This window comes from Leptonychotes weddellii, chromosome 12 (genome assembly GCF_054177405.1).
Source record: "Leptonychotes weddellii isolate Sample4059 chromosome 12, ASM5417740v2, whole genome shotgun sequence".
In the NCBI taxonomy this organism is placed as follows: domain Eukaryota; kingdom Metazoa; phylum Chordata; class Mammalia; order Carnivora; family Phocidae; genus Leptonychotes; species Leptonychotes weddellii.
The window spans coordinates 22,963,667-22,982,212 of record NC_138380.1 but is presented as its reverse complement, the minus strand read 5'-3'; the positions used below and the strand labels follow the sequence as shown (position 1 = coordinate 22,982,212).

The window sequence follows — 18,546 nt, the reverse complement described above, 5'->3', positions numbered from 1 at the left end:
CCTGTCTCACATTTAGGTCTTTCAACCATTTTGAGTCTATTTTTGTGTGTGGTGTAAGGAAATGGTCCAGTTTCATTCTTCTGCATGTGGCTGTCCAATTTTCCCAACACCATTTGTTGAAGAGACTCTCTTTTTTCCATTGGACATTCTTTCCTGCTTTGTCGAAGATGAGTTGACCATGGAGTTGAGGGTCCATTTCTGGGCTCTCTGTTCTGTTCCACTGATCTGTGTGTCTGTTTTTGTGCCAGTGCCATACTGTCTTGATGATGACAGCTTTGTAATAGAGCTTGAAGAAGCTTTTTATCTTGAAGAAGTCATTAGTTCATTTTTTCTTTTGTTTTCCTTGCCTAAGGAGATGTGTCTAGTAAGATGTTGCTACCTCCTGAGGTCAAAGAGCTTTCTGGGGAGGTGGGTGGGGGATGAGCTAAATGGGTGATGGGGATTAAGGAGGGCACTTGTGATGAGCACTGGGTGTTAGATGTAAGTGATGAATCACTAAATTCTACTCCTGAAACTAATATTACACTATATGTTAACTAACTAGGATTTAAATAAAAACTTGAAAAATTAAAAAAAATAAACAATTATTGTGCAGTGGCCAGTCTTATTTCATTGATAGCCTACCCAGTAAATCCCTTGGAACATTGTAAGCAAAGACCTGATATCATATAAGTTTAACTGTAAATACTTCCACATACATCTCTAAAAGATAATTATTCTTTTTTTAAATAATACCAAATTCCTAAGAAAATAATCCCTTAATGCATTAAATATGCAGTTAGTGTTGGCATGTCCCCAATTGTCCTAAAAAAAAGTGTTTTGTTTTGTTTTATTGTTGGATTTTTAGTATCTTGATCTATGTAACATTCATACATTGTTCCTGTGTCTAACATGTTTAATCTTTAGGTTCTCTCGTTTGAGTGTTAAGTTACAAACATGAAACTTTTTTTTTTTTAAAGATTTTATTTATTTATTTGACAGAGAGAGACACAGTGAGAGAGGGAACACAAGCAGGGGGAGTGGGAGACGGAGAAGCAGGCTTCCCGCCGAGCAGGGAGCCCGATGCGGGGCTCAATCCCAGGAACCTGGGATCATGACCTGAGCCGAAGGCAGACGCTTAACCGACTGAGCTACCCAGGCGCCCACAAACATGAAACTTTGTTCCTATTTCATAGTTCAGTGTACAATTTTCAAAAAGTAAGAAAATTAACATTGAGAGAATACTTTTACATATTTAGCAACAATCTTTTCTTTATAGGAATACCAGAATTCTGGCCAGGATCCAATCCAGTAGATCACATTTTCATAACCCTTGGTCTCCTTTAATCTAGAATACTCTTTCTTTGTCCACCTTAAATTTGAAGTTTGGAAGAGTACAGACAAGGTTTGTCTTTCTTTCTTTCTTTCTTTCATTCTTTCTTTCTTTCCTTCTTTTATAAAAAGTCACTTAATTTGGGTTTCTGTGATGTTTCCTCATGAATAGGAAAAGATCATGCATCCTTAGTAGAAATACCCAAAGATGATGTTTAATGCTTCTTAGTGCATTACATTGGGAGGTATATGATTTTTAGATTGTCCCGTGACTAATGATGATAATTTTGATCATTTGGTTAATATGGCGTCTGCCATTTTTTCAATGATAACATTACTATTTTTCATTTTTTTAAGATATTATTTATTCATTTGACAGAGAGAGAGATAGCAAGAGCACGCACACAAGTAGGGGGAGTGGGGGAGGGAGAAGCAGGCTGAGCAGGGAGCCCGATGCGGGGCTCGATCCCAGGACCCTGGGATAATGACCTGAGCCGAAGGCAGATGCTTAACCGACGGAGCCGCCCAGGTGTCCCTATTTTTCACTTTTTTAATCAGTAAGGAATTGTGAGAAGATACTTGAGACTATGTAAAATGCTGCTCCAGATCAAACATTCCCCACTAGTTTTAGCATCACTAATGACTCTTGTGTGAATCATTTATTACTCTGATGTTTGAAAAATGGTGTTTTTCCAGTTTCATCAAGATGGAGTTAAGGATGTTGGTAATCAATATTTTTGACATTTTTGACTGACATTCTGATGTAGGGAAGCGCTTGTAAACCCCATAATTTATTTATTTAAGCAATATTTACTTGTTAATGTGTGAATTTATGGATTTTAGTTTTTTTCAATATACTAACATTATTTTTTTCTGTCCAAACTGTCTAAGATTTAATCCTTAGACTGGAGTATTTAACTAGTACGAGACCCTACAAATGGGATCTTTTGATATATTTAATTGCTGACATAAAATGATATTCTAGTTTCATTTAATACTTCCCTGTTGCAGCCCCAGGTCCCTGTAAATACAAACTGATGGTTGCCAGAGGGGAGGTAGGTAGGGGGCTGGGAAGAATGGAGGAAGGGGTGTGGGAGAGACAGCCTTCCAGTCATGGAATGAATAAGTCACAGGAACAAAAGGCACAGTATAGGGAATATGGATATCATAATAGTGTTGTATGGTGACACATGGTAGCTTCACTTGTGGTGAATATACATTATGTATGTCATAGCACTGCTTGTATACCTGAAACGAGTGTACATTGTGTGTTAACTATACTTAAATTTTAAAAATTATAAAAAAGAAGCTCCAGGTCCCTTAGTAGAATGTTATTAAAAAAGAAATATATATGCCTACGTATTTGTGCATGTATATAATATATTTATATAGTTTGCATGCTAGGTAGGATCATCACTACTGGGTATCATGGCTTTTATTCCTTCTCAGCATACATAGCTAGCAAATGTGTTTATGTCTATATCAATATCTATATATCTTACCAGCCTTGAATAAATTCTAATCCAACACCATATGTTTTATCCTAATTTCCATTTCTCTATATTTGAAACAACCATCTCAACATATTTAATTATTAGTTGCCTTAAATACAGAAGCTAATCTCAAACCTGCTAACCCACACTACTCAAAATCAAAACCAAAACAATCCCTACTATTTAGAGTTCAGTATTCATTTATAGTTTTCTTTTTCCTTTTGGTCTGGCAGTGGTGTATGGGCAAAATACATTGCTCACAAATTATCTGGGTTCCTGAATTCCATCATCTCTCACCTTCTTACAGACTTTGTTCCTGCAATTATCCCGTTGTACCTACACTATCAATTTTGTCTTGTCTATTTCCACCAGCATGCATACAAGGGTGCTTTATTCTCACTCATTTTAAAAATAAAAAAACGAAGCCAGGGCGGCTCGGTTGGTTGAGCGTCTGCCTTCGGCTCAGGTCATGATCCCGGGGTCCTGGGATCGAGCCCTGCGTCAGGCTCCCTGTTCTTGGGGCCTGCTTCTCCTTCTCCTCCCCATTCATTCTCTCTCTTGTTATCTCTCTCTCTCAAATAAATAAAATCTTTGAAAAAAATTAAAAATAAATAAAAATTAAAAACCTAAAAACTTCTTTGACACTTTTCATTTCTCTGCTTCCTTTATAGAAAAGCTTCTCAAAGCAGTTAATTATGTTCACTGATTCCACTTTCTCAACTTTTGTTCATTTTCTCCTCCACCTACAATCTGGGCTCTACGTACAGTCACACTATTAAAATAGATATTGTTGAGACCATCAGTGATCATTTAGCATGCTTAAACTGTACTTCCCGCTTAAAACATTTCTCTATACTTCCTTGGTTATACTACTCTCATTTTCATTGCTCCTCATTGTACCCTTTCTCAATGTTTCTGCCAAACCTCTGTATCTTATCAAAGAGCTTTAAATTTAGAAATGTTCTCTCTGAGAATTTCTTCTTCAAGTGAGCTCACCCAGTTCCAAGGCTTAAAATACCATTTATACACTGATGACTCATAAATCCACATCTTTAGCTACCATCTCTCCTGCTGAGCCTAAGGTACATATATCCACATAAATACATGCTATTTCAGCTTGCATGTCTAATGAACACCTCAAGCCTCCCAAGGCTGGAACAGAACTATCCCTTCCTTACGCACACACATACACACTCACACTCTTCCAATTACATCCAAGTTTCTCCATCTCAGTACATTGCCTACTATCCTTTAGTTATAAATCTAGTAAACCTTGGAGTTTTCTAAATTTCTCTCTTTCATCTCTCACACACATCCAATCTATCACTAAATCCTGATGGCTATAACTCTGAAGTATATTCCAGTTGAACCACTGATTACCATCTCTACTACTATAATCCCAGCCAAAGCCACAAATAGAGCTCATCTGCTTTACTGCAATACCCTTGTAGCAGGTCTTTCTGTTTCACTCCTGCCCTTCCACATTCCAACTGTTGACAAAGCAGGAGTGGTTTCGTGTACATCAGTTTGTATCATTCTAGTTGAAGACCTTCCAATATTTTCTTTTTCTCCTCAAAACCTAAACAAACTAGAATTCCATTCCATAAACTGTAAGTTGCTGTTTGACTTGCTTTCTGCTTCCTTTATGACCTCATTCCACCAACTTCTACCTTTCCATTTATCAAGCTTTTCCATTTGGCACTAAGTGGTAAGTGAGTTCAATTCAGGGGGAGAGAGTAGAAAAGCCTTTATTAGCTTCAAAAACAAGACAAGCTCTAGAATCCAGCTTTCATACTTTAAGTGATAAAATTGCCATTGCATTTTAATTTCTGTGTTTAATTATGTTTAAGTGGAAGAGTAAAGAGTAATTTGACTCCTCAAAATCTCCAAAAATAAATAGTAAAAATATGCATAGGGATTTGATTGTGACATATTTACAATGATTTTAAAGTAACATCTTTACAATATTGACTTACATGTGGTATACCTTTCCTATTATTAAAGCTTTCTTTTAGATCCCCTACTTCTGATTTACAGTTACATTATAATATTATGGCTCACAAATAATGAGTGTTTACTATATGCCAGGCATACTGTTAAACAGATTACATTATCTCGTGTTTTTATATATATTCCTATTCTTTTCTTATTAAATATAGCTCCTAGTTGTTTTATAGGCACCTAATTAATAGAATAAATAGAATTGTTTTCCAGATTTTATATTTTTACATTTAAAGTGTCTTACATAGCTTATAGTTTATATGAGTTATAATTCAGCATCTATTTTACTCAACTTGATTCCATTTACATTTCTTATCATAAAATTATGATTGATCTCATTTCTGTCATTTTTGTAGGTTTCAACTGAAATGCTTGCTTGAGATTTTCATAGTATTCCATAAATTTTCTTTGTGGTTTGTATTTTATTTACTCTTTCAGGAAAATGGGGAACACATTTATAATTCCTTTGCTGAAAAAGCCTAGTTTTTCTTGGAGGAAAAAAACAGCGTATTATAATTGCATCAGAATTATCTTTATTGACTTACTACATTTAAGTTGTATAGTTTTTTGTAACTATGTCATTATGACAATTCACCATTTCTATTTCTAATATTTCAGTGCTCATCTGAAAGCCTTGAATGCAATTTTTCTACTTCTGTGTTATTTTGCATCTTATTTTGATGAACAATAGACTTTCTTCCAAACATTCTTTATGCATGATACAGGACCTTCTTCATGTAGATTCTTATGAATGGCTTATTTGAAATATATGTATAACCACTGTTCCTCCAAATTAATGGAACCAGTTTGGTTTGCAAGAAATCCTTCCACATCTTTCAGTACTATATTACTCTCCTAGGAAGGAGAATAATGTATGAATTCTTGGTGTCCTCCACCATTTTTTTTTCCAATCTGTCTAGTGTTTAGGAGAATTTTTTTCCAGTGGTGGTTAACACCATTCCTACTCATTCCATTTCAACACTAATTGAGGCCAATTCATGATCCTAACTCCAATTCTGCTTCTTTTTGGTCACCTTAGTCAACTTCTAGTCTAGGATAGGTTGGAAGCATACTTAACTCCACCTTATTTTTCAGAGATCTGCCCTTCAGTTTTTTTTTTTTTCTTTCCTCTTTAAGTTTGAATTCAGGCTTTTGAATTTTTAGATGTCTGTATTATGGTATTCCTATTTACCAGAAGCCCACAAACAGTTAATATAAAGTAGGTTATCTACAAACAGTATCTAATTGACCATCCAATTGAAATGAACAGTGAATTTCAAAAAAAGAAGACAAAAAGAAATCTTGTCAAAAAATTTATTTTTTTATGCACCTTCAAAAAGTCATGTTTTCAACCAAACAGGGTTTTAATCTCAGTTTACTGTAGGTGTTTAATCTATGTTGTGGATGGACATGTTTTATTTTCTCTATATATCTTTGCACTTTTACATTTTTGGCTTTTTTATAGCCTTTATCTGTTCTAGGTCCATTATGAAGTTGTTTTGTTTTCATTCACCATTATGGGGAAAAATAACTTGTATTTAAAATGTTCTATATTTTTTATTGGGGTGATAGTCATATGGGACTATACATTTGTCAGAAAGCATTGACCTGCATACTTGGCATCTATACATTTCACTTTATGAAATTAGAAATACAGATTAGAATCACCTGGGATTCTTGGAATAAAGAATGAATTATTGATATATCAGTCTGGTTGAATCTCAAAAAACACTATACTGAATGAAAGAAGCCAGACACAAAAGAGTACATCATTTATGATTCTATTTGTAATAGCTTCAAGAACATGAAAAACTAATTGATGGTGATAGAAATTAGAACACTAGTTTATCAATGGGAGTGATGGGGGCAACTGACTGGAAAGGGGCACAAGAACATTTTGAAAGAATGGGTTTGTTTTATAACTTGGTTGGAGTGTTGATTTGATAGGTATATACCTTTGACAAAACTTACCAAATTGTACACTAAAATCTGTAGATTTCGTTGTATATAAATTTTACCTTAAAAGTTAATAATAAAGTGGGACACCTGGGTGGTTCAGTCATTGGGCATCTGCCTTCAGCTCAGGTCATGGTCCCGGAGTCCTGGAATCAAGTCCCACATCGGGCTCCCTGCTCTGCGGGAAGCCTGCTTCTCCCTCTCCTGCTCCCCCTGCTTGTGTTCCCTCTCTGACTATCTCTCTCTCTGTCAAATAAAATTTAAAAAAAAATAAGTTAATAATAAAGCTATGTATTGCAGAAAAATATGTATGATGGTTGATAGTGGGAAATTGATTCTTCCTCTAGCTCTGGATAACGTGTGAAAATATCATACCCTTTACTGTGAGGAAGTCAAAAGCCCCCAGATTTTTGGTTATCCACTCCTCATCATTTTAGAGGACTCCTTAGCCATCATTTCCTATTTGCTGACAGCTCATTTCTATTTCAGCTTTGGATTCATACAAGCTATAGTCAGGATGTCACTAATTCCTCTTTTCATTAATGTAAGCCACATCTCCCATGATTCCCACCAATATGAGGTATCTAAAAATAGTCAAACTCATAGAAACAAAAAATAAACTGGTGGTTGTCAGGGGCTGGGGGAGTGGAGAGTTGCCAATCAACAGATAATAAAATTTATGCAAGATGAATAAGTTATAGAGATCTACCATACAAAATTGTGCCTATGAATAACAATACTGTATTATATTCCTAAAAAAAATGTTACAGGGGTACAACACATATTAAGTGTTCCTTTCAGAAAAGAAGAGAATAGAAAAGAAAGAAAAGAAATCTCAGGTATTCTTTCTGTGTAGCCTGGTAATGGAAGGTTCGAAGATAGGAAAACCGTAATCAGTGACCTGGTATTAGGGAGAAAAGGTACTGATAATTTAATTCATGTTAAAGACCCACCTTGCCTTCCACTATTTAGCCATTAAAATGAAGATTACTTTAAAGGCAACTGTGCCTTAAAACACATAATTACTTTCGCTATATATCTGAAAATTTCCACATGATATTTTTTAAAGGAAACTATGTAACTATGTTGTAAAGAGAAGGAAAATTAAAAATTTAAAAGGTTATGATTATTAACAATAATTGTGCAGTTAGCTTAATTGCTAAATTTTTATATTTGCCTGATTTTTTAAATTTATAAATGAAAGAAAGTATTCAAAACAAAATCTAAGCAATCACAGAACATACAAAAGTATTGGTTGGCTATCACAACTCAAAGAAAGCATACAGACCCTTGTCTCAAAGAATGGTGCTTCCAAGGTCCTAGCCCAGTCAGAGGGCTTGTCCTTCTAGGTCTCCTGAGGTATAGAAGCTGTGCACATAGCCTTCATGAGTTGGACAGTCCTTCAAGTGGTGCAAGAGGGGGTTAGGTCTGGCCCAGTGATCTGGAAAGGTGACAGGGCTTTGTATGTTGTGTGGGGTTGGAGGTGTGGTTGCAGGATGGTTGTGCATGTTAGAAAGTGTCCTGGGGAAAACACTGACTTCAGCATGGACACTAATGCACACTGTGGATTAGGATACCCTGAATCTAAGACAGCAGACCTCCCAGCCACTGGTTTCCATCTCTGGCCTTTGACATTGTCTCTATTTGTTTTTATTATTATATTACATAAAGTCAAATCTGGAAACTTAAATGCTAGGTTTTACTTTATGTAAAATTTCTGAATTTTTCATTACAGCAATAAAATAAGATAAAGCTAGCATGCCACATAAACCTATCTATGCATTATTCAGTGGAAACTCACATACACCGTTCTTTTCAAGCTCAAAAGCCTTATCAACTTTGTTTCCTTAGAAAAGCATTTAAGGCTCCCAAATTGATGGAGTAGTTTGAGAGCAGCCTAAACACCACCTTGGAGATTTTAACACCATTGTCATAGCAAGAAATGAAAAGTAGAGTGTTTAGTGAGGAGGGATAGTGGCGGCTTGTCAACTCAGAAAGAGCTTCTCTTGAAATATCACTCTTTAAGGTAGCATTTCCAAATGGGCTTAAGAGAAAAAAAAGAAAAAAAACTTGCTGAGACTATACTTTGGTGAATAAGCAAAGGCTATTTTCAATCAAAATCTTCTCTGAGAAATGTTCTTTTTTTCCCCTCTCAAAGAAATTTTTTAAATGTACCTTGCCTATTTGCATTTTTAGATACAAGAAGAAAAATAGGAGTAAATTGACACACCTAGTTTGAAAAGAAATTACAAACACATAGTGACATCTCAAGTTAGTTCTTTGAAAAAGAAAAATGCAATTTTAATTGTTTACCATGGTTTTCTAAATTAGATGCTTTTTTTAATTTGGAGAGTTCCAAAATGAGTTTACTACCCTCTTATCAAATTCCAGTCCAATGTATAAAGATATGAAATACATTTGTCCTAGTCGGTGATAGCTTTCTTAATCTTTTTTTTAAATTATGGGTCATGAAGCATAGCTTTTTGTTAATAAAATAAAACTGTGGTAAAAATCTCCATTCTTATAATCCATGCTATAGCTTTTTCTATTCTTACCTCAGTTCCGTTATCCTCTTTGATAATAACTATAATACTTTTTAATTGTCTATGACCTAAGTTTTCCAAAAACAAATTCTGTAAATGGGTCACCAGATTTCTGAACATGAATTTGAAGTTATAATTTTAAATTCAAATTAATTTTCAACAAATAAGGAAATAAATAATGCCTCCTAATTTTTGTGTGTGTATACCTATATTATATACCTATAATTTTATTTTAATGAGCAGTTGATTAGATAATAAAAATCAATAATGTCAGGGATAAATTTTGGATTCCAGACACCACTACAATTTGTTTAGGATACAGTTTGCTACTAGGGAAAAAGCTGCCAGGCTTCAGTATTGAGAGATACCTAGACCTAAATTCTGATTTTTCCTGGTAGTAGAGAATAGCCAAAGATCATCTCTCATACATCAATTTATGCCTATTACTTGTTGAACTTTTTTTTTTTTCTAGAGCAAAAACTGTAAGACATGGCTAGAGGATTATTGGGCATTGTTGGAGCAATGGTCTGAGCAGGCACACAGTGGTCTGGTTTATGTAATGTGCTTGCTCGGGATGGATTGGGTGGGGGAGGCAAAGTGGCTAGCCCTATGGAGGAAAGAGGAATAGCACTAACATGTATTAAGCCAAACTCTATGCTAGACACTTCATGTATATTATCTCATTTTCTCCTATCTATAACCGTGCAAAGTAAGTTTAATTCATGAACCTATATCATGTTTTAGTTCCCACGAAGGTGGTAAATGTCAGAACTGGAATGTAAACCAAAGACTGAATTCTCTTCATTAAACCAGACTGTTTAAGGGTCGTGATTTACAGAAATACACTCATATTCTCTGATTGAAGAACTCTGAGCTATCAATATGAATATGATAAGCAAATGAGATAGACATGTTAAATCACATTATATTGAGATGTTATAGAATGTGTATGCCCTGGATTAGAAAAAGTTCAGGTCTTAATGTCCAAAGACTAAGATTTAGTCCCTGCTTTCATCATTAACTGTATGCATTAGCACAAATCAGCCTCTCTGGCTAGCCCTTCCTTCATCTTCAACACTCTCTTCTTGGCAGTGTTGTGAGGATCAAATGAGATATTGTGTTTAATGGGATTCTTAAACCATAAAGCATTATGCACATCTTTATTATGGACAAAGAATTATTATTAGAATGGTAGTCTCATACTCAAATACCTACAGCTGAGGTATTATAAGGGCACCTTAAATTTTATTATCTGAACTATGGATGTTTTAAAGTTCAGTATTAAATATGTAAGGATATTCTTCACTTAAAAAGAGATACACAGTTTCCCTCAACTTTTTTTTAGAATCATGCTATGCTTTAGGTGTATTTTTTGATAGAGATGTGTTTGTTGTGCAGGAAACGTTTTTTTCTTTCCTCTTTTTTTTCTTTTTTTAAAGATTTTATTTATTTTTTGACAGAGAGAGACACAGCAAGAGAGGGAACACAAGCAGGGGGAGTGGGAGAGGGAGAAGCAGGCTCCTGACCGAGCAGGGAGCCCGATGGCGGGGCTCGATCCCAGGACCCTGGATCATGACCTGAGCCGAAGGCAGACGCTTAACGACTGAGCTACCCAGGCGCCCCTCTTTCCTCTTTATCTTATCATGAGGAAAATGGCAGCATAAGTATAAAGAATCAAAATTGGCATCTGATACCTATGTTCAGGGTTAGGACACCATAAGGAAGGCTTGACACATTGGGAACCTAAAAAAAACACATGTCCTGTGGCTATGGGAGAAGATAGATTCAGTGTAGTGAGATTTCTGTTTTTAAAAAAGAGTCTCTGATCCAGAATTTTTGCAATTAAATCTAAAAATTAAAGATTAGCAACTAGTCATATATGTATATATATAATGTTATTTATTATATATAGTATACTAACAATATATAATAATATATTCATATGTATGGTTCATATACATATTAATATATTCACATATATTCATATATAGATTTGTATATATTTAATATAATGTGTGTGTTGTGTATACACATAAAATCATTGTGAAGGATAGGCTGTGGCAGGGATGGGAAGTTCAGGCCAATGGCTCAGCAATAATCTCACAGAGAAGTGATAGTAACCCAAGCACTGAAGTGAGAAGAGTAAGAAAGGAAGAAGCACATGGATTTAAGATATCTTATTTCAAAAGTAGAACTAATTGAAAAAAATGCAAGGGTGAAGGAAAAGAAGGGTTAAGAAATGACTGTAAGGTTTTTTAACTTAAGCATCTGGATAGATAGTGCTTCATTTTACCAACTTGAGGAATATTGAGGTGAAGCTGATTGAGAGCAATGGAAAACAACTATTTGTTTTGGCTGTGTTAAATTTAAATGCATATTTGTTATACAGTTGCAGATTCCAAATATATATGTGTATGTAAGTGTGTATGTGCATGTGTGTGGGTATGTGTTTCCAGTAAATACCAAAAATATACTGAACTGGGTGTCCTCTAAAACCAACCTGAAAAGAATTTCTGCCACTATTCTGATGAGGACAGAAAAGTTCATAATATATTTGACTTGTGAGTACAGTTTTCAAGTTTGAGCACTGTGGCATCACGAAGCCTTAATTTAAGATGGTTACAGAGCTCTGTATGGGTTTCAGAGTCTTAGTTGTATGTTTAATGACTGTAGGAATAAGCACTTTTTGACATTTGTTTGGCCAGTGGGAGCTCTGCATGAGAACATGTTCTTCCTTGCCTACAAAGGGGGAGACTGTGTTTGAGTGGCCTGTTGAGCAATCTCTCCAGGAGTATGATCAGAAACCACTGTGGCCAACGAAAATCTCCCTGCTTCAAATAAATGAAGACTGCAGAGAATATTCAGCCAGGAAAGTGGTGACTTCCAGGTATTTTATACCAAAAAATAACTTTATACAAAAAATTGGAAGCTGAAAAAGTTGGAACTATTGGCAGAAAGAGGGTCAGGGAAGCCACTATAGTAATCTTTAAAACAGGAAGTGCAGAAATGATCAGAAATTGCTACCAATGGTACCAGGTGCCTATACTACCAAAGTAAGATAGGCTCAGGTCATGATATATAAGGGGACTCTCTGAACCTGCTGGCCAAGAGTTCTCCTTTGTTACCCATGAAAGTCTGTGTCCTGCTCAATTCTGTGGCATAAGCAATACTGACTTCTGCTTCCCTTCTCCTTTCCAAACATCAACAGGTGTCTTTTTTGGCAAAACCTAAGCTGGAACTATAGTTGCAGGGGGGTTTGGGGAATGATGGGTATGGAGGAAAGTACAAAAAAGTTGGGGTAAACATAATATCCAGTATGTAACATGCTCGCTGGTATGACTAAGACCATGTTCTGGAAGAATGAAAACCCTTTCTTCCTTCACAGACATTGTATTTTAGTGGGAGATTATCTAAAGACAATAAACCGACTGATTCATATGAAATATTATGGCAGGCAGAGGTAAGTTCTATAAACAACATAGAGCAAGATAAAGAATGAAAGATGGATGGGCTAGGGGTGGGTATGTGCTTCGTTAGTTAAGGTGTCAGAGATGTCTTTGATTTGGTGGCTACTTATAAACTGATGTGTTCCCCCAAAATCATTGGAAGCTATCCCCCAATGTGATGATACTAGGAAGTGGGACCTTTGGGAGGTGATAGGTGTTCCAGAAAAGCCCTTATAAATAGGATTAGAGCCCCTATAGAAGAAACCCTTTAAAGCTCCCTTGCCCACTTCTTCCACAAGAGGACATATAGAACAGACTACATTAGTGAACCAGGAAGCAAGTTCTCAGCAGACACCGAATCTGCAGGTGCCTTGATTTTGGGCTTTTAGTCTTCAGAAGAGAGGGAAATAAATTTCTGTTATTATGTCTATGGTATTTTGTTATAGCAGCCCAAATGGACTAAAACAGTGACTTTTTTTTTTTTTTTAAAGATTTTACTTACTTATTTGACAGAGAGCAGGAGAGTACAGGCAGGCGAAGCTGCAGAGGGAGAAGGAGAAGCAGTCTCCCCGCTGAGGAGGGAGCCCAATGTAGGACCAATCCCAGGACCCTGAGATCACGACCTGAGCTGAAGGCAGTCGATTAACTAACTGAGCCACCCAGGTGCCCCAAACAGTGACTTTTTAAATGTGTTGCAGATATTTTCTCCCAGTCTGCTGTTTTTCTTTGAAATGTGTTTATCATGAGCTTTTATGTAAATATCATCATTTGATAATGTCTAACAAAGGAGATTTTGTAGCTATATTTTAAAGAATTTATATGCCTTGGGGCACCTGGGTGGCTCAATCTGTTAAGCGTCCTACTCTTGGTTTCGGCGCAGGTCATGATCTCAGGGTCTTGGGATGGAGCCCTGTGTCTCCCCAGCAGGGAGTCTGCTAGAGATTATCTCCCTCTCCCTTTTCCTCTGCTCCTCCCCCTGCTCTCTCTCTCAAATAAATAAAATCTTTTTTTAAAAAGAATTTATATGCTTCAGCATCATAAACATATTCTACTCTATATTTTTTTATTTTTTATGGATGGTAAAATTTAGAAATTAACTTTTTTTAATTGATCATTTTTTCCAAGTTATTTTTTAATTAGTCCACACTTACCCTCGTTTTATTTTATTTATTTATTTTAAAGATTTTATTTATTTATTTGACAGAGAGAGAGAGAGCGAGAGAGGGAACACAAGCAGGGGGAGTGGGAGAGGGAGAAGCAGGCCTCCCGCGGAGCAGGGAGCCCGATGCGGGGCTCGATCCCAGGACCCTGGGATCATGACCTGAGCTGAAAGGCAGATGCTTAATGACTGAGCCACCCAGGTGCCCCTTACCCATATGTTTTAAACGCCACCTAAATCATACTAGATTCCCATATGCACACGTATCTTTAATACATTCATTGTCAAGCCTAGAATGAGGAGTGAGAGGGTATTGAAGATGAAAAGTAAGTAGCCTGAATCTTCCAAGACCATGTTATTATTTGAAGCCATGTAGTGTTGTCAAAATTCTTTATAAAGTAAGGTCTTTCTTAAGGTATACCCATGAGGCTTATAACCATGTTGAAAAAAACATGTTTTATATTCTTTGAATATGAGGTAATTTGACCATTAAAGCAAAGTATTTATATACACTTTACCTAGTAATTATCAAATAAGATATTCCCAGTTTCTTTTCTTAGTATGTTTTTATATTACTTTTATTAGCATTGAGAATTATTTGATTATTTAGTGTAAATCATTGCTAGTAATTACTCTCGAGAGTTGAATATCATTACAATGTCTTTCTTTTAAAGTTGTTTTAGGAAAAAAATGACATTTCCAGAACGAGTATTCTCCTTTTAAAAAAATATCTTCCTTTTTCGACAATGTAAATTTTATAATTAATCATATGTCTTTTTTCTTTTGCCCACAGGAAGGTACTGAACCAAATGTGTAGCCCAATTTTTAAAATTTTATTGGACTCATATCTATGTATTTGCTTAATTCGCACTCTTATTCCTCATGATAATGTATCTTTTGCTATGATTTTTTTTACTATATGGAGTGTATTCTAAGAAAACTATCTCAAATTTTCTGTGAAATGAATCAGCATACAGTTATATTTATGACATATCTAGACAACTTAAAACACAAACAGCACAACAATATAAATAACTGTGGAGATAGCAGTGAAGTGTATTAATGGTAAAAGAAATAAAATGAACCCAGGGATGAAGCACATGCCATAAGGTCCTACATACTTGTTAGAATTGGGCCACAAATTTGCTCTGAACTTCTAGCAATCACAGTCAGGGGAGAAAGATCTTCAACTACATGATTCACAGTTCCCAAAGTTAAGACAAAGTTAGGGAAGTCTATTCCCATTTCTAAGACCTCACTGAATCTCGTCCCATGAATCCTCATAAGAACTATACCTTGCGATGTATAGAACACTATCATCAACAGTGTCCCTACAATAAATAGCTCCAATTTCTCTTCTCTGGCAAGTACCCACAGAGCAGAGATTTTATGCCACTAATTCAGAGAATCCCATATGGTTTAACAGTAAGGTAAAGTGGGCAGGGTTAATTCTCTATTGTGAAAGCTGGGAGTCAAATGAAGACTCATGCCTGAATGACAGGCTGCTCTATCTACATATAATTAAAGATGGATAACATAAACATCTAAATAAATAGATAAATAAAAAATTCTTAAGTCCAGTGTTAGGAATAAGTATAACATTCTCTTTAAAGACTACGCTTTAGGGGCACCTGGGTGGCTCAGTCGTTAAGTGTCTGCCTTGGTCTAGGGTCATGATCCCGGGGTCCTGGGTTCAAGCCCCACATCAGGCTTCCTGCTCCACGGGAAGCCTGCTTCTCCCTCTCCCACTCCCCCTGCTTGTGTTCCCTCTCTCACTGTCTCTCTGTCAAAAAGTAAGAAAAAAAATCTTGTAGATTATGCTTTAGTGAGTTTATATGTGCATTGTCTTGCACAGTGGGGACATATCCAATGTATTATTACTCCATATACAGTAGAGCAAGATGTTTTACAGTATGGTTTAACCATGATTTGAACTGAACAAGGCACTTAAGTTTTTCTAAATGAATAATGGAACTGATAGCACTTAACCTGCAGGATATTATAAAAATAAGTATAATGAGTGCTTGAGAGGCACTGCATATGTACTTTCTGTAAACATTCTCTGCAGTTCATGTACCCATGTAAAGCAATAATATTGACAAATTATTGTAAGGTTGCTAGAATTTTGTTTAATTACTCAGCTTCTGTATTACAGTGCACATTTATTATGGTTTTAAAGTTGCATCTTGGGCTTTAATGCCTTTTAACCAAGGCATTGTAAGACATAATAAAACTACCAGACTCCAACAGCCATAGAAATCACGTATCCTATAAAACCATTTTTAAAAGCAAATATGTCTTACCGCTGCCTTGCCTGAGTAGACAGTCATATAAATGTATATTTTGCATGTATTTAAAATTTAAGTATAAGCTTTGCGCAGTGGCAGTATCGTAGCCAATGAGGTTTATCCGAGGCGCGATTATTGCTAATTAAAATTTAAGTATATAAAATTTTTACTCCAACTTAAAGCTATCTTTACACTTAGCATAGGAAATGAATTGGTGTGAAAGAATAGTGTTTTGTATTGAAGAGGCGCATGCATATAAGAGCTTTGAATTGTAGTGATATCACCAGTTACCCAGCATTCGTGAATTCTGAGATATTTTTATAAAGTCTGTTTTGCTTTGATATAACCACTTCTTTCTCACAGCTAACAGAGTGTACAGGCAAGCTCCTTAAGTTTGATTTCGTGTGACCAATGAAATAGGAAATAACATGGCTTCAATTAAGATTATATATACTACTACCTTAGTTTGATTAGCACTATGATCTAATCAACTTATATAATCAGGCAGAAGGACAAAATATAACCTCAGTAAAACTCTGCCAGAAGAAAATACTACTGTTTCTCTGGATTTCATTTTGGGGAAAGTGTGTGATTTCCCATTATTTGCATTGTAAGAATCTGTATTCCTTAATACTCTTTTTTTTTAAGATTTATTTATTTTGAGAGAGAGAGAAAGTATGTGCATGGGGTGAGGGGGTGGGTAGGGGCAGGAAAAGAGAGAGAGAGAGAGAATCTCCAGCAGACTCCCCACTGAGCATGGAACCTGACTCTGGGCTCCATCTCATGACCCTGAGACCATGACCTGAGCCGAAATCAAGAGTCTGATGCTTAACCAACTGAGCCACCCAGGTGCCCCTCCTTAATACTTTTAATAATCAAAGTTTAATAGTCATTGTGTCTATTTGTTGTAAAATTAATGATAAAAATATATTTTAAAAATATTTCAAAAGAAATTCAAAGCCATTTTTCTGCTAAAGGAAGTTTTTACTATATTTCTATTTATCTTACATTACTTATATTATTATAAGTGCTGTGTCATTTCTAGCGTTATTTCAAATGTGAGTTTTTTGGGAAGCCTGGGTGGCTCAGTCGTTAAGCATCTGCCTTTAGCTCAGGTCATGATCCCAGGGTCCTGGGATAGAGCCCTACATCTGGCTCCCTGCTCTGCAGGAAGCCTGTTCTCCCTCTCCCCCTGCTTGTGTTCCCTCTCTCACTGTGTCTCTCTCTGTTAAAAAAAAAATAAGTAAAATCTTTAAGAAAATTTTTTTTAAATGTGAGTTTTTTCATAACAGTTCTTGAGAATCATCTTCAATACAGTTGAAGAATTCTTATATTTTTATATAATGCAATTTATTAGGGAAGTAAAAGTCATTAAAATTTTCAATTTGAAAGAAAAATAGGGCTCAGCTTTATATCAGAAGAATACATCCTTCGGAAATTTTTCTTTTACATTTTAATAAACTGAATTTGTAAATGTTTTATATTTATCTCTTCCATAATTAACATGTTTAATCTGGTTTTAGTCTTGAGGAACTCAACTAGTAAAATCAGGTATTCTGACTCCAAACAAAAATTGATACAGAAATCTGTTTAAAGCTTAGAAAATTTTTAATTACTTCAATGAGGTTTTGACACTTAACTTTTGTTCCCAAGAAAGATAAATATCAACTGTAATTGTGTGAAGGATTATCAACATTCTGTTGCCAAAGTCTGGAATGGTCACAGAGGGTTTGTGAATATAGCAATGAAAAAAAATTGGGCACAGAAAGCCACAGGAAGAAAGAAGATTATTTCTCAACTTGAGTTCATTGAAATTAGTACTATTCCAACAGTCTATACTTTTCTTTTGAGAGAGAGAGAGTGTGAGAGCTAGGGGAGGGGCAGAGAGAGAGGGAGAGAGAATCTTAAGCAAGCTCCAGGCTCAGTGCAGAGCTGGACATGGGACTCCAACTCACAATCTTGAGATCATGACCTGAGCCAAAATCAAGAGTCAGATGGGGCACCTGTGTGGCTCAGTCATTAGGCACCTGCCTTCAGCTCAGGTCATGATCCCAGGGTCCTGGGATCCAGCCCCACACTGGGCTCTCTGCTAGGCGGGAAGCCTGCTTCTCCTTCTCCCACTCCCCCTGCTTGTGTTCCTTCTCTCGCTGCCTCTCTCTCTATCAAATAAATAAATAAAATCTTAAAAAAAAAAAAGTGGGCGCCTGGGTGGCTCAGTCGTTAAGCGTCTGCCTTCGGCTCAGGTCATGATCCCAGGGTCCTGGATTCGAGCCCCACATCGGGCTCCCTGCTCTGCGGGGAGCCTGCTTCTCCCTCTCCCACTCCCCCTGCTTGTGTTCCTGCTCTCGC

The 18,546-nt window shown here is 36.1% G+C and overlaps 1 pseudogene; it reads left to right on the top strand.

The window, feature by feature from the left end:
- The first annotated feature begins 16,278 nt into the window (after positions 1–16,278).
- Positions 16,279–16,439, top strand: LOC115939181 (U4 spliceosomal RNA; annotated as a pseudogene).
- The last annotated feature ends 2,107 nt before the right edge of the window (positions 16,440–18,546 follow it).